The following is a 17963-nucleotide window of genomic DNA, read 5'->3' on the forward strand; positions in this document are numbered from 1 at the left end:
TTTGTATTTCTTAGTACTTGAGTACCAATTTAATAAGCCAGTTTTGTAACAAATTACTTTTACATAATATACCCTGTAACATGATTTTAAACCACTGATCTGTATTAAAGGGGATGTACAGAGTATTGACTTTCAGGTCATTAGCTTCACATATTACTTATTGAATATCAGTATATTACAAAAATCTACATTTTAGTTGTGTTAACCAGCTTAACCCTTTCCTCCATTAATTTTTTTTTTTTTGCCTACTTGATTAGCATAGGTCTTTTCAATAAAATGCTGAAAATATGCTTTAAAGTATTAATGCATTGCGAATAACCACTATTTCATCAAATAAATTTAAGGCAGATATTCCTATGATATTCCTTTTCATATTGGATACAAATTTTATTAGGTCTACTGTAGACTTTTTGTAGTCAAATCGTTTCAACTGAGGTACTACACAGATGTCAAAAGGCGTCATTATGGAGTAAAGGGGTGGCGTCAAAAGGGTTAAAGTAAATGCTTAACAAAAAACATAAAAAAACCTTGTAGAGACACAAAATTCATCTTGAATCAAATATGATAATAAAAGGAATGATTGATTGATTGAATTAATTGTGTTTAACACCAATTTAAGCACTATTTTATTATTTCTTGGAGGTCATTTTTTCTTGATGGATTTAGCCTGAGTGTCTCGAGAGAACCCTTAGGTAGAAAAACTGACTAACTGACATGCTGTTTTCCTCAGAGGCTCTGAGTTTCAGATCCAGGGTTGGGGTCTGGGGTTGGAACACCCCCTTTACTCTGGGTTGGGACCCCCCTTTAAAAATGTCTGGATCTGCCCCTGAGGCTGAATTCTGTTTGGCATAGCTAGCATATTTTGACAGAAGTTAGCATAACATAATATATATGTTACTTGTAGAAAAGACACTGTGGAATGCACCTTTATTCACTCTAGTTTTTGATTGGGTTTGTGTTGCTCATTTTTTATATAAGTTAGTTGTCTTTTAGTTTTAGTTTTTTTATATTTTGCGTTGGTGGTGCTGCCTTTTTTCCTTAATTTAGTGAGCAACCATTTAACTTCAATGAGTCAATTTTATCTTTTTAGAGTAACAATGCCCATTTCCAAATGGAATTTTAATGATTTTTTTAGTTATTTATGAAAAAGACTGCATGAATGAGACCACTATGAAATGGGCAAATAACAATTTAGATGGAGAGTTGTCTCATTGGCACTCACACCACATCTTCCTATATCTATTGGATGGAGAGTTGTCTCATTGGCACTCACACCACATCTTCCTATATCTATTGGATGGAGAGTTGTCTCATTGGCACTCACACCACATCTTCCTATATCTATTGGATGGAGAGTTGTCTCATTGGCACTCACACCACATCTTCCTATATCTATTGGATGGAGAGTTGTCTCATTGGCACTCACACCACATCTTCCTATATCTATTGGATGGAGAGTTGTCTCATTGGCACTCACACCACATCTTCCTATATCTATTGGATGGAGAGTTGTCTCATTGGCACTCACACCACATCTTCCTATATCTATTGGATGGAGAGTTGTCTCATTGGCACTCACACCACATCTTCCTATATCTATTGGATGGAGAGTTGTCTCATTGGCACTCACACCACATCTTCCTATATCTATTGGATGGAGAGTTGTCTCATTGGCACTCACACCACATCTTCCTATATCTATTGGATGGAGAGTTGTCTCATTGGCACTCACACCACATCTTCCTATATCTATTATCTACCCTTCAGTCATGCCTGGAAATTTAAGTATTGTAAAATGATATATAAGTACCTATTTACAGTACATTATAGCCAATTGCATTCATGTTGATTACATACCTTCAACCCTTAGGAAATATTAAAGTGAATCATTAAATAAATAAACAATAATACTAAAACTATTGTCAATTATTTTGTATTAAGGGGTTTTTATGATGAATTATCAATTGAAAATATTTTTTTATATTTTCTTTTGTTAGTAAACAAGTAAACAAAAACTGTATCAATTTACATAATTATTTATTTGTTATTAACCATAATATCATACCTCTATGAATTTGAAACACTTATTAATGTTATACTTGGGAAGACACCCACATGAATATATTTGGTATTTCTTGGATAGTAAAATCTTAAAAATCATATAATAAATCTAATTCCATATATTGTTTTAATTGTCCTAGACATAATACCAGGTGTGTACTAAAATGAGCAACATGACAGGTGCCTTATGTGGAGCAGCATATGCCTACCCTGAGATCATCCCTTAAGTTTTTGTCTCCCCCGAAAGAGTCAAAATGTGAGACATAGATATGCTTTAGATTTTTGATTGTCAGACTGCCTCTACTCACAGGTATGGTATTATCAATATGCTTTATCTTTGCAGGTGTTTTTATGCCCCACCTACGATAGTAGAGGGGCATTATGTTTTCTGGTCTGTGCGTTCGTCCGTCTGTTCCACTTCAGGTTAAAGTTTTTGGTCAAGGTAGTTTTTGATGAAGTTGAAGTCCAATCAACTTCAAACTTAGTACACATGTTCCCTATGATATGATCTTTCTAATTTTAATGCCAAATTTAGAGTTTTTATCCCAATGTCAAGGTCCACTGAACATAGAAAATGAAAGTGCGAGTGGGGCATTCGTGTACTGAGGACACATTCTTGTTTTTTTTCGAAAATAAGATAGACCTGTGCCTGGAACCACCAAATATCTTAACAGACCATTTGTCTGATGGCAGAAAGTTTCAAGAACAGGTTTGATTATATTTTGAGATTTCTTTTAAAAAGTGATTTGCAAATCAACATAAACTTGAATGTTTTCCTTAGATTATTTTCTCTTGCTTTACCTATAGACAGAGTAAACTAATGTAAACCAATGTGAAATATATGGATAACATTAGGAAAAGATTATTTATTTCAGAGGTTGAGGAGGGGAAGGGGGGCAGGGTCATGCTTATGCTCATTCCCTTAAAGAATATTTTGATCATTTAAAGAAGATAAAAACAATTCTGATTTAGAGCTTTTTGACATTTAATTTAATCCATACCCTTCCCACTGGAGTATTAAAAACAGTTGCACATATTGTAGGTGCATATGATGAAGATAATAAAAAAATAGTTAAAAGTTTTTCAATGGTCTATTATGTTTGCACAGTCAGGCTCATCCTGCATGACATTTTGTTCACGTAAAAATGCTTGTCATGTACGTGTGGTAAATTATCTTTCTATAAAAGACTTTACTTTCCCACTCGTTGACATTTTCTTTTATTGTACGTTTCTTCTTTTTGAAAGGCAGAGTTGTATGGGAAAGACACTAGCTAATTACTGTGGATGAAATAGACATATCCTATGTGATTGACAAGCCAAACAGAAAGATTAATGTCTATTAATGCATGGTCAGGAAAAGTAATGAAAATTAACGTTAGGTAATAGATCTGTTTTTCTCAAGATGAAATGTAATTTTGCAGGGCTCAGCTTCCTTTGTTAATACCTGGTGTATGCAAGGTTAATATTTTGATGGGTCGTTTAGGCGTTTATGATCGTTTATCACTCAGTTTTGTTCGGGACATGAAAACGGAAGCGAACAACACCTTTTTTTGGTCCATTAACAAATTTTCTATGAAGTAAAATGTTGCTGGGTGTTTTACTTGATCCTCTGTATCTTAGTTTAAGGTTTATATGTAAATTACATACCTTTGAAAATAGGAAGGACATGTGTACTTATCTCAAAGTATATTTCAAAATCAAAGTCCAGATTTAGTGGTAAATTTAATATAGACATCAAACCAAATGAAATTACGCCAGATTTTTCAATAGATCTTACTAGTAATTATATTGCAGATTCAGAAATTATTTTGATGTTTTCATTTATATTATGCAACAAGATAGGTGTTGCAAAAATTTTAAAAAACTTGCGCTTTAAATTTTAATAGCATAATTTGTATGCAGCATCTACTGAAATTAACATTATATTATGTAGATCATCGAACTTTAGCATATGGAAGTCTCAGATGAGGGTTTGGATGGGGTTAAATGATTAACGAATAATGCCCTTAAAAAATGAAGATTAGAGAAAAAAGAGGTTAATTTTTTGAAAATTAGAGAAAAAAGCCGTTAATTTTTTGAAGATTAGAGAAAAAAGGGGTGAAAATTAAATGTTTACAGAATAAGAGACCCCCCCCCCCCCCCATCCAGACCCTCTCAGATGGAGGTATCACACTTTAGAACAGACTATGGCATGGAGAATTATGCATTGTCTCATTGGCAATCATACCACTTTTACTTATTTTTTATAACATAAACATATTCTTGTCTTCAATATGCATTACATATTAACATGGGACATTAAATAACTAAGATTAGAAGTTTTAACAATGCAGACTTTTTTTCCGATGATTGTTTAAATTTACATGCACTGAAAAATAGTGCAAGTTTAGTATATTTCCCTTTAATAGACACCATTAAGTAAAAAAATAGCAGTTTCCTTTACATTATGTAATAATGTGACTTACATAATGTGACTGTTTATATAATTGCCATTTAATTGATCATAAACTAAAGTACTGAAATCCTTGACTTATATTTTCATGCATAAAATTGTTTTTAAGTTTTCATTTTGAGATTTAAATTTACTTGTGAACCTGATTTTAAAGGAGATGAAACCATTAAAAAAGTAAATGTCTTTTCATAAGCTTTGAAGTCACTTATCTAAAATAGCACTTGAATCTATGTGGATCATTTGTTAAGTCAGCAAGAGTCACTTATCTAAAATAGCACTTGAATCTATGTGGATCATTTGTTATGTCTGCAAGAATTTTGTTATACTTTGAAGGCTTAAAATAAGTTTTCGTGTTGCTTTATGAGAGGAAAGAAAAAATTAGAATAAAAGAAAGAGTAATGATATTACAGTAGAGGAATTCTCAGTACTTTAAGTTTAAGAAATAATGTTATAAAAATGAAAAAAAAAATATGTAACTAGTTCCATATTTATACCTTACATAAGAAACTATTTTCTTTTAAATATATACTACTTTCCATTCTTAAATGCAACATCTCTTGTAACAATCATTTTGATTGGATGATGTCGATTATTTCATGGCATCAATTGACAATTGATGCTATGAAAATTTAAGCGCATGGGCAGACGATGTACGGCATATTTTAAACCTAAGATTTGTAGTTGTTTCCTGTCATCACCAATTGATGCCCTAGGAGCTTAAAATACAATACAGTTATCTCCTAGGTATGTTCTTTATTGATTGGTCTGATCTCCTAGGTGTGTTCTTTATTGATTGGTCTGATCTCCTAGGTGTGTTCTTTATTGATTGGTCTGATCTCCTAGGTGTGTTCTTTATTGATTGGTCTGATCTCCTAGGTATGTTCTTTATTGATTGGTCTGATCTCCTAGGTATGTTCTTTATTGATTGGTCTGATCTCCTAGGTGTGTTCTTTATTGATTGGTCTGATCTCCTAGGTATGTTCTTTATTGATTGGTCTGATCTCCTAGGTGTGTTCTTTATTGATTGGTCTGATCTCCTAGGTGTGTTCTTTATTGATTTGGTCTGATCTCCTAGGTGTGTTCTTTATTGATTGGTCTGATCTCCTAGGTATGTTCTTTATTGATTGGTCTGATCTCCTAGGTGTGTTCTTTATTGATTGGTCTGATCTCCTAGGTGTGTTCTTTATTGATTTGGTCTGATCTCCTAGGTGTGTTCTTTATTGATTGGTCTGATCTCCTAGGTGTGTTCTTTATTGATTGGTCTGATCTCCTAGGTATGTTCTTTATTGATTGGTCTGATCTCCTGGGTATGTTCTTTATTGATTGGTCTGATCTCCTAGGTGTGTTCTTTATTGATTGGTCTGATCTCCTAGGTGTGTTCTTTATTGATTGGTCTGATCTCCTAGGTGTGTTCTTTATTGGTTGGTCTGATCTCCTAGGTGTGTTCTTTATTGATTTGGTCTGATCTCCTAGGTGTGTTCTTTATTGATTGGTCTGATCTCCTAGGTGTGTTCTTTATTGATTGGTCTGATCTCCTAGGTGTGTTCTTTATTGATTGGTCTGATCTCCTAGGTATGTTCTTTATTGATTGGTCTGATCTCCTAGGTGTGTTCTTTATTGAGTCTACATAAATTATTTCAGTTTGCAAAAAAATCGACTCAAACAGTTCCATGAGGCCTTCTTAAACCTGCAGTGAGGTGAGATTTTCTTTTTGCTCCATGTTGAAGGCCTTGCTGTAATTTGTGATGAAGAACAACACTGTGCAAACGTTGTTCAACAGCAACTACCAATGATAAAGTGTAATTTTATTTTCACTTTGAAAAATAACTTGCTTTGACTAGTTTTTTTCCAACAACATTGACTACCCATGAAGTTCTCCCACAGTTTGTGATATTGAAAATGAAAATTATGTCAGAGAATTTGTGTGCTCCTTTTTTTCTTTCTTTTTTTTATTCAAAATGCTACAAATTATGTAATATTGTCAGACATTTTGATACTAATATCTTTTGATTTGCGGAGACACATGAAGAATTGAGAATATATAAACGCTAAAGTCTTCAAATGCATTTCTCTTTTTTTCTTGAAAAGAGCTGACTCTGAAAGTAGCAAACAAATGTAGCATACCTGCCAACTGTCACTATTTGTGGGGGATTTCCCCCATGAAGGCTACCAAATGGAAATTTTGAAAGAGCAATTTTGTCCACAATTTAAACAAAACAATAAATTTTATAATGTCTATATGCTTGTAGTAGTATGAATAAACCAAAAAACAACATTAAAATATATTTGAAGGCCCCCTTGATGGTTTTGTAGAACTATAGGATCCATCTTGCACATAAAACCCCCATGGGCATTTTGAAAAGTTGGCAGGTATGATGTAGTAGGCAATGCTTAAATTTACACTGCAGCAATAGGGAAAAAAATCATAAATTTTTACTTTATTGTTATTGGAGACAATAACTGTTTCATTTTTTGTTGTTGATTAAATTCTTAAAAGAATATATTTAAAATATAATAATTATTCAAAACAATAACAGTTGTAAGTGAATCCAAGAGACCTTATATTAGTTTTGTGGAATGAATTCAGGAGGTAGGGGGCATTATAAGAGGCACATTAATTGGATTTCATTTTTTTTTAAATAAGGGGGGGGGGGGATATAAGCTTAAAAAAATATTCAATTTTTTGCTTGAAGCTATTTTTACAATTATGCCATTCTTTCCTTGAACCTTTTTTTTCACTGAGGGCTGACCAGCTAGCAAAATTGTTCAGCTTTTACAAAGAAATATATATTAAGAAATCTGATCATGTATTATTTTAAGCATCATTAACATGTAATGAAAATGACAAATCCCTTGACTAAAAGCAGATAAACACTTTCTATATATAAAAGTACATCAGATTTGAGACAGAGGTATTCCTATCCATCTAATCAATTCTGTCTTTGATGTAATGTAAGGGAACACTAGATGTTATCTCAGCTTAACCACATTTTGAACTTTTAAAGAGAGTCTATTAATATAGAAATAGGGATCCAGTTTCTAATCTTCTAAATACATGTAGGTCTAGACTGTTGCCATGCTATGGTATTCAGCAAGCTAGTATTTCTTTGTTTTGTTCGTCTGGTTAATGGTTTTCTAAATGTTGTATGGTAAATTGAATATATGGTTCTGAGAGTTTCACTGATAGACCAAACTTTATATTTAAATCGAATTTATAGAATTTTTTCACTTGTATTTTAAACCAATATTTATATATTACCTTTAATTACAAATAAAAAAGAGATAGACTCATATTGCACCTTGATCTCAAATATATATGCATATGTATATTTTTTTTTATTCTAACGTGAACATTGAAAACTTTAAGACTCACTCAATGATTTGTTTAAGCACTGGACTGGTAATGAAAAACTTATTCTCTTTGTGCACTAAATAAATCAAAAACTGAAATATGAGGATAAATCTGTTTTCATTTATGAAGTCAAGTGGGTAAATACACCTTCATCATTTTTTTAAAATACTATTAGCATGTAAACAAAATTTAAAATCAATAAGCACTGTCATCCTATTCCCTTTTAATTGATTTATTGATTAGTTCCATTTATTGAAATAACCTTTTATTTTGTTGGAAATTGACAACTTGACCTTCCTCTACCCTCCTACATTAATTACTTCCCTAAAACAATATTATTAATGATTTAGTTGCGAAAATTTCAAAAAAAATCTATCAAATTAACTGTTCAGATAAGAAAGCTTGACCGAGGTTATGTCCGACAACACGTGCTGCTATCAAATGTTTACACATGTGGTAAATTGACCACATGTGATTGGTCAATTAACTGATGATTGACAGGAGAGTGGATAGGTGTATTATAATGTACTATGGAATTTATCCAGCTCAGCAAGAAGCCCATTATAATTAGAAAAAAGGAAAAAAAACACCATGCAGCTCTGATAATTATTTTTCTTCTTTGTTCATGGGAATAGAATAAGACAGGTCTTTGACCTTTTTCTAGTAATGAAGGGGGAGAGTTTGGTCCCACAAAATAGTTTATCCCCACCATATCTGTATCTGCCAGTCCCAAGTCAGGAGCCAGTTATTTAATGGTTGTCGTTTGTTTGCTTGGTATAATGTTATCATCATCATCATGTAGTCGTCTGCGTTGTCGTCCAAAGACGCATTTAGTTTCCAGACAATAACTTTAGTTTTAGTAAATGGATCTCTATGAAATTTTACCAGAAGGTTCAATACCACTAAAGGAAGGTCAGGATTGATTTTGGGGGTTATGGTCACAATAGTTTAGGAATTAGGGGCCAAAAAAAGGGGCCCAACTAAGCATTTTTGTAGTTTTCGAACAATTACTTGTGTCTAAGTGTTTGAATCTCTCTGAAATTATACAACAAGTTTCCATACCATGAAGGGATGGTTAGTATTGACTTTGGGGGGTTATGGCTCAAAATGTTTAGGAATTAGGGGCACAAAAGGGGAAAAAATATGCTTTTTTTGGTCAATGGACAATTAAGTAGTAGTTTTCAAATTTTTTTCCAAATTTCTCAAATTTCAAATTTTTGAAAAGTTTGAAGGAGAAATCTTTAATTGCATAATATTGCGCAATAGATTTGTAAGATCTTGACATTTGTTTTGTGTCAGAAACCCATAGTATGTCAAAAATTTGATGACAATTCAAATTCAGATAGAGCTGTATCAAGCTTGAATATTGTGTCCATACTTGCCCCAACTGTTCAGGGTTTGACTTCTGCGGTCGTATAAAGCTGCGACCTGCGGAGCACCTGGTTATAAGAGTGAAACAGTTTTTCCGTAAGATAATACAAATTTTGTTTACAGTTAATTTGAGCATCTAACTTTCTATTTTTGTGTGATACCAATGGATTAAGAATTAGTATTGATGTAAATGTCTTTAGTTCTTTTCAAGTTCCTATAAAGTAGGTTATCATTTTAATGGAAATGATGAATATTAATGTAGTTTTTTGTTCAAACATGCTCCATCACCTAAGTAGGAAATAGTAGGAAAATAAAATGTTAATGTTTTTGCTGTTAAAATGATATTTTAACTTGCACCTTCTCTGAATAAGTTAGGTAAATAAATATTATGAGGGTCTGAAAAGGGGCTCGATCTCCATAAACTTTAGTTTTTTTTTATACTTTTTAAAGTGTGATGATCTAGTTGATACTAAAACACCAAGTAATGAAAATTATGTTATATAAGTAAAACCATCAAGAAATCTATAGTGCAAAAGTTTCACATAAATCAAGTGTGCTGAAAAGAACCTTGAAAACAAATGAGCCTTGTGATGCGACATATCATTTTAATACTGTATGTGTGTTTAACCATTTTAAAATTAATATTGCGTAAATATCATTTTTTAACATATAATTTCACTTCATTTGAATAAACTGAAAACATCAGATAATAATGCATGAAATAGACTAGCAGATATCTAGATCACATAAACAAATGTTAATTTGTAAAGATTAGAATCTAATTGTAAAAGTCACATAATATACAATAATTTAGCTATAATTTGTTTCTGTACCACTGCCTCTAACATTTAGATTCAACAGATATATATATATATACTGGTTTAAACTGGCTACAAGTCTAAACAAAACTTAATGACAGTAAAACATTATTGTGTAATGCATGCCATGGTCATATCAAGGATTTTTTTTTTAAAAGAGAAGGGGGTTGCAATTCCAGAAAGCCGAAAGCGTAATAAATATTGCAGAGCAGAGCAAGTTGGTTTTATTCTAAAAACAATCTCCAAAATCATAAGAACCTTGATTTATAATTAGTTGACTAACTTTCACAACTTCAGATAAAGGGCTTCATTTTATACCAAATCTTCTAGTTGTTTAAGGGGCTTAAGTTGCTGAGCGTTCTAAGTTATATAAGTTCATTTACTGTATCGCTAGCTGTCAACATTGAGGTTGTGCGTTGGAACCCTGCACATATCAGGTGTGTTTCAAATCCGATCTTAATTGACTCAAAATTGTCAGTTTCTCTATGGGCAGTATCCATCTGGTTTCCTCCATCTATAAAAAATAACTTCCATGATATTTTAAAATAGTGGGGTCAAACACGAATGATCAATCAATCAATCTAGTAGTTTTTAAAATAGTCTATTTTATAGGGTTGTTAACTCACTAGGCTTTAAGGTGGTACCTAACACTACAGGGAGATAACTCTGTAAAATCAGCTGAACGTTTTAATTACGTTGCGTTGTTAAGAGAATATTAAGTTTCTCAATGGTCAAACTGCTATATAACCAGTGTAATTTTTCTGATAAAATGGTTCATTCAAATTTTTTGAAATTTTCATATTTTTGTCAAAGGTTCAAAGTAAATACTTTCTCAAAATTTTATGAAAATTAAACGAGCCAAATTGATTTGAGTGAAAGTGCTAGGTACCACCTTAAGTAAGACTAAATGCCAAAATCTCACAAAATCTTTCCCCATTTGATTGGCATATTCTAGAGCACAGACATTTCAGTGAAATATTTCTCATAGATGGCATTTTTTGTGCGTCTTAACAAAAAGCATTTAAAGAAAAAAAATATGAATATGAAGCCACTGTTATGTCATCTTCGAAATCCTTCCGCAAATATCAGCATACTCCAAATTATTAATTTTAATCAGAAAGATCAGTAGTTTCGCTTCTATAACATGTAATTGAATTTAGTGATTTCCATAAACCCATAAAAGTGACGTCTGCTTTGCAATATCTTGGAATGAAATATTGGTACTTTCAGTATAAGTAAGGTATTGTCCTTTAAATAGATTTGGTAAGTTTTTTTGGAAATATTTCATATTATTGAGTCAATTCAAGAGATATTTCAAAATCCATATGCCATTTCTTTTGATTTCCTTTTCTTTAATATAGTTATATTAAGAATCATGCATTTTAAATTTATTTTAGTTTGTTTGTTTCATTTACTTTTTATGTTCACATTTAGAGAAAATTGAGTCCTATTATAGATTATTTGACGTCAATGCATGTTAATAATATTTCCTAAGGATAGGTGAAATGTATTTTTGTTTGTTTAAAATTCTCTAGACAGAACAGGATGGAAGTGTACAGAAAAAAACTTAAGAGTAGCATCTGGTTAAAATTGCATTCTACTGCCTTGGGTCCACGATTTTATTGATAAATTTTGAGAGTGTTTTTTCATTTAAAACTGACTTAATTACTGTAGATTCATTATTATTCGTTGGATACTAACCCCGGGAAACACAAATTCAAATTTCCAACAAATTACAAATTTTTTTATGAAGATTTTTGAAAAACCATGAAATCCAATATCCAAGAAAATGCAAATGTATCTCAATCCACGAAAATTGGTGAATCCAGTTTGTGAAGTATGATATAGCAGTTTTTAACCTAAATTATCAAGCATATATTATTATAGGCCTTTTAGTTTTCTCATTCGAAATTTTCACATTTGTCATTTCGAGGCGTTTTAAAGATGACTAATGATGCTGTTTGGGCTTTGCTCATTGTTGAAGGCCATACAATAACCTATAACTGTTAATCTCTGTGTCATTTGGTCTCTTGTTGAGAGTTTTCTAAATGACAATCGTACCACATCTTCTTTTATATATGCCAGTACATTGTGGATTCATAATTTTGTCAAGCCTGCAACTTTTGTCGCTGATAGCTCGACATAGGGATAGTGATCAGGCTGCGGCGACAGTGGTGTTAGCTAACTTCTATTAATCTTTATATTTTAGAAGGTGGAAGACCGGGATGCTTCAAACTTTTTATATGGATGCCTCATGTTATGAAGTTTCCGTCAGTCACATGTCCCTTGACCTCATGTTCATTCTTCAGTGACTACTTGAAAATAAAGTTAAGATTTTTTTGAAATGTTAAATTCTCTCTTATTATTAGTTATAGGATTACTATATTTGGTATGTGCGTACCGTACCTTGCAAGGTCCTCATGTCCGTCAGATAGTTTTCATTTTGACCTTGACCTCATTTTATGGATCAGTGAACAAGGTTAAGTTTTGGTGGTCAAGTCCATATCTCAGATACTATAAGCAATAGGTGTAGTATATTCCGTGTATGGAAGGACTGTAAGGTGTACATGTCCATGCAACTAGCAAGTGTCATCTGACCTTGATCTCATTTTCATGGTTCAGTGGTTATAGTTAAGTTTTTGTGTTTTGGTCTATTTTTCTTATACTTTATGCGATAGGTCTACTATATTTGGTGTATGGAATGATTTTAAGGTGTACATGGCTAGCTGGCAGGTGTCATCTGACCTTTCCCTCATTTTCATGGCTCAGTGGTCAAAGTTAAGTTTTTGAGTTTTAGTTTTTTTTTCTAATATTATATGCAAACGGTCATCTATATTTGGTGTATGGAAATATTTTATGATCTATGTCAGTCGCATAGGTTTTATTTGATCTTGACCTCATTTTCATGGTTCATTGCTCAGTGGTAAGTTTTTGTGTTTTGGTCTGTTTTACTTAAACTATAAGCAATAGTTCAACTATATTTGTTGTATGGAAGAATTCTTAGCTGTACATGCCTGCCTGGCATGGTTCATCTGACCTTGATCTCATTTTCATGGTTCATTGGTTAATGTTTAGTTTTCTTGGTTAATGTTAAGTTTATGTGACAGTTGTAATAAAGCTTTATATTTAGGACTATCAATATAATATCAATGATAAGTAAAGAAGGCAAGACATTTCAGCATGTGCACTCTTGTTTTTTGTTGTCACCAGTTTTCATGGAGATAAATGTTTTTAATGTTGGGGACTGGTTTTTTTTAAATTGTGCATACATTTTTAGCCTATAGTAAATTTGTATTTCCTTAAAGTCTTGATACCATAATTGCTGAGGTTGCACTGAAATGTAAAACTATCTCATATGTAATATAATTTGTTATAAATTGCACTTTAAGAGATATTTATGGAATAACACAAAAGACTTTTATTTCAAAGTATTATACTTTTTTTCTAAATTATAATATATTGAATTTATTCCCATATGTGACATCTCTATATCCAATCTTCCTATAAAAACATTATCAAATCTTCAATGTGATGCAAGTAATTGTGTTCATTGATACAGCAGTAAATTTCCAGAAAATGCAAATTCATGAAATTATTTTGCAAATGTCAGCTATTGATATATAGAATAGTAAAATACACATAAAACAATGTAATACAGTATTTATGAGTATTTTATTGATAATTACACTGGTTTCTTCTCTATTATACTTCATAAGAAATATTTATTGTGAGAAAAACAATATTTTTATGTGCTATGATAAGGGGGTGTCTAATATGCCATTCATGGGTTTCGAAATATATATAATTTATTATAATGAATGAGTTTTTTACAATGTTTTTTGGCAGCGTAATGTTACATCATTAGTTGATGTCTGTCATATCTGTTTTTCATTAATATTTTTACCCAAGGCCATAAAAAAGAATAGGTATGTTTGCCCAAACGCTACCTACCCAGAAAAAAGCTGCCTACTCAAATTCTTTTTTTGTCCTGATTTGAAGAAGTTTTTTTTTTTATCAGATAGGCATTAAGACTAATAGGCACCCGATACTTCAATTTCTCTTTTTCCAAAAAAAAAAGAAAGAAAATGCCTACCTACCTACCCAATGTCTCAACCTTTGGGTAGGGTTTGGGCAAACCAAAATATTTTTAATTGTGGCCCAATAAGGCCATGTTTTTTTATTCCTTTGCATTGATTTACAGTTTTGGACCAATTGCATCTAAACTTGGCTGAAATCGTCAGTTGGTTTGCTGACATCATCAGTTGGTTTTGTGAAATGTTTTTTAATGCACTGTTAAAGACACAGGGATTAAGGACAAATTGAAAAGAGGTATAATACATGTACTTAAGTTTTACAAAAGTAATGTTTTGGGACCCTTTAAGCTTTCTGTTTGGTGTGAGCAAAGGCTTCCTACATGTGCTTAAGGTAGATTCACTGTAAACCCTCATTTTGGATAGTACTGTACTACTCCTTAGCCAAAGGGGAAAAAAAGGGGAGGGTAACAACCTTGACCCTTGACTGATTTAATATTGAGGGTTTACCACTATTTGATGACAATATGCATGTATCATTTTAAAATCCATCTCTGTGTGTTAGTAAAGTACAAAGCAATGTTTTTATTCAATACATGTTTTTGTCATCAATTCATTATGAAATAATTGTCTCATTGGCGCTCATACCACATCATCTTATATCTACGTGTATTGTTATTAGACTGTGCTGCTTCTTTTTAAACTTTCAACAACTGAGGACATGTAAATGAAGGCTGACTATGTGGTATGGGCTTTGCTCATTGTTGAAGGCCGTACGGTGACCTATAGTTGTTAATGTCTGAGTCATTTTGGTCTTTTGTGGATAGTTGTCTCATTGGCAATCATACCACATCTTCTTTTTTATACAATTACAAAATTTCAATTCTTATGAGGTGTCAGGTCATAATCAGGATATACTTTTAGGAATTAAGGGTGAATAACAAAAATTATGGTTGAATATAAAAGTGCAAAAACCAAGTATACTTCAATTTATCGATCTGCATTTTGACTTTTTCATTGAATCTTTTACAGTAATTGAGAATGTGTTATTAACACAAGCATTGTGTGTGAGACAGTTTAATATTTTATTAACATAATGTGAATGCGAGAGATTTGATAGACCTTCATTTTCTCCCATGAATATGCTATTTACAATGGAAAAAAACTTGTTTTATTCATTAATTGTGAATTTGCTGGACCAGATTTTCATTAGGCCACCCTTGAAAACTCTTTGTCTGATGTCTAAGCCTGGTAGGTAGATAGGGATTTATTCTTTTTGGCAAAAAACGTAAGTTTCATGTTGAAGACCAGCAGGAAAATATCTTTAGAATAAGAATTAAAACTGATTTGTGCATAATGTTTTTGGGGTATATATGTGCTGGTTTATGTGGTACCAAAGCACCATCTACAATTTGAATTTTATTTTTGGCCTTAGAGCTTGACAATTGTCCGTAGTTGAAGAAATTATGTTGTTCTCTCTTGGACAGACCTCTATTTCTCCTTTGGTTATTTGTGTCCTTGGGTTGCTGTCTCCTTGCCATACACCCACATCTCAAACTACAAGTACTCTTAATTCAGTAATGTTTTTATTAATGGGAAAATTGTAAATAGGATGATCATAGCACTGATTTATAGACATTGACATTTAACTATATCATATGAATACAAATTACACTAATTAATCTTTCATTTATTATACTGTGGTTTGTTAAAAGATTGGCAATACTGAATGAATGCGGTCATTGGATTCTAAATTAACAGTTTGTCTTTGATTTTTGTGATGCTTTGCTTTAATGTGTAGAACTTTTTGTGCTAACTTAGTTTATACTGATGTGATACATAAGTAGTTTCGATATACTTTTTAATGAAATAAGGGAGATAATTTGCTACTTATTGTGAAGTAAATTTCTTCCTGTCTCATATGATAGCTTCTTGTACACTGATTCCAAAAATATATAGTTTCTATGTCATTTTGCCTCAAAATCAGGATATTTTTGACACTTCCTGTTGATCAAAAGTCAGTCCAAGTCTTGAGTGATAAGTAAATGAATTCAAATAACAACATGTATGAATTTTTAGTACTTTTTCATTAAAAAAGTGCAAAAATAACTACTTCCAGTTGACATTTTTCAAGGTCATATGTCACCCAACCTTTTGTAAAAGGTCATATGGCATTATAATAAACCAAGTTGAAGAAATAATCAATTAACCTTATAATTGAACATTTCAGGGACAGTAACTCCTATAAGATGCCATTGGATTGTTTCAGACCAAATGTAACATATCTTCATTACAATAAAGCAAACATTTTCCTCTTGTTCTTTTATATATATCTTTAAAAGTGTTTGAGAAAATGGAAAAATAAGCCAAATTCAAAATTAAGAATATGACCTTGACCTTTGACCTTGATCTTATTTTCATTTTTTTGAGCCAAGGATCTCAAATTAAAAGATCCTAGGTCTCTATCACTTATGGTTTACAAGATAGAAATTCATATCACTTATATCAAATGCATAAGGGGAAATAACTCTCATATGGAGCGTTCATATTGCTTTGGTCAAAATGGAACAAATCATGCGAAGGATATAAAGAGCAATTTTATAAAATAAATTTGTCCCTTTCTTTTACGGTTACGGAGGAGATGTGGACACAAGGAAAACAGTGTTCAGGGGGATAACTCCTACAAAGAAAATTATTTGGTTACGCAGGGTAAATTTCAAAGGCACATAAATTGGTCGATATCATATACCAAATATCTAAGCAACATATTGCGAAACAAAAATTTATCGCAAGAACAAAAATAGGCGGGAAAAAAAAAAAAATAATCAGAAGAAAAACAATAGGACTTTCCACAGAAAAGTGGAAAAACTTATTACAATACAACACAGCACAATATAATACAATACAATACAATACAATGATACATTACTTACATTACAATTACAATTACATTACATTACATTACATACTACATTACATACTACATTACATACTACATTACATACTACATTACATTACATTACATTACATTACATTACATTACATTACATTACATATTACATTACATTACATTACATTAGTACCTTTACTGTCATTTTAAAAAGCCTCAATTGCAATGATTTTTTTCTCCAGATTTCATTTTTAACTTGGGCTGTAGTATATGTAAAAAAAAAATCTTCTTACTTGAATTCATTAAGTGGCTACACGCATGCTACTCACTAAATTTTTCACTTGCAAAATTTCCTCTGCAGGATTTTAAAATAAGTTGAATAATTAGCAACATTATAGAGGCAACAAAATCAGATGCTTGTTACTAGTAACTGAAGCTAGTTTATGAACTTGATTATGAAAAAAAACAACAGCTCATGGTTAGAAAGATAACACTTGAGAACGTGACAACAAAGCTTGTTTTTGAACTTGCTGCAAAAAAAAGTTGTATGTAATGTTTAGAAAAGGAGTGGAAACTGAAGCTTGTATTTGAACTTGTTTGGTACTTTTAGAACTGTGTTATAAATATAAGAAGAAACCAAAGATAATTTTTTTGTCTGCCAAATTTTTTCAATATAACCCTAAGGACAGAAAAAGAAAACAAATTAATGCTTCTAAAATTCAAGTTCCTTTGCAGAATAGTCACAGTGTAGATACTATTCTGTACGCTATCCGGAAGTCGCGATTTTCGAAGCGATGATTTCCAACTGGCTAACAGGACGGTTTTGACTACGGTAACTTTTCTCATCATTTGTTTACTCCTACATCTACAAAGTGCCTTGAACATCTTCAAGGTATGTATAGCATCATAAATATGAGTAACTGTAACAAAAACATGAATTAGAATATAAAATATACGTGTGCATCACATCAACTTGGTAGAAAAAAGT

The 17963-nt window shown here is 31.8% G+C and overlaps 1 long non-coding RNA gene across 4 annotated transcripts in view; it reads left to right on the top strand.

The window, feature by feature from the left end:
- The first annotated feature begins 2175 nt into the window (after positions 1-2175).
- The window catches only part of LOC139491846 (uncharacterized), a 44908-nt gene continuing 29120 nt past the window's right edge, over positions 2176-17963 (top strand). The window contains exons 1-3 of one of the 4 annotated variants that reach the window (XR_011656653.1): positions 2176-2770; positions 3307-3440; positions 14256-14383. This is a non-coding gene — a long non-coding RNA (uncharacterized lncRNA). The remainder of the gene's footprint in view (positions 2771-3306; positions 3441-14255; positions 14384-17963) is intronic. The other 3 variants (XR_011656654.1, XR_011656651.1, XR_011656652.1) reach the window with 3 other exon arrangements.

Source organism: Mytilus edulis, chromosome 10 (genome assembly GCF_963676685.1).
Source record: "Mytilus edulis chromosome 10, xbMytEdul2.2, whole genome shotgun sequence".
Taxonomy (NCBI): Eukaryota; Metazoa; Mollusca; class Bivalvia; order Mytilida; family Mytilidae; genus Mytilus; species Mytilus edulis.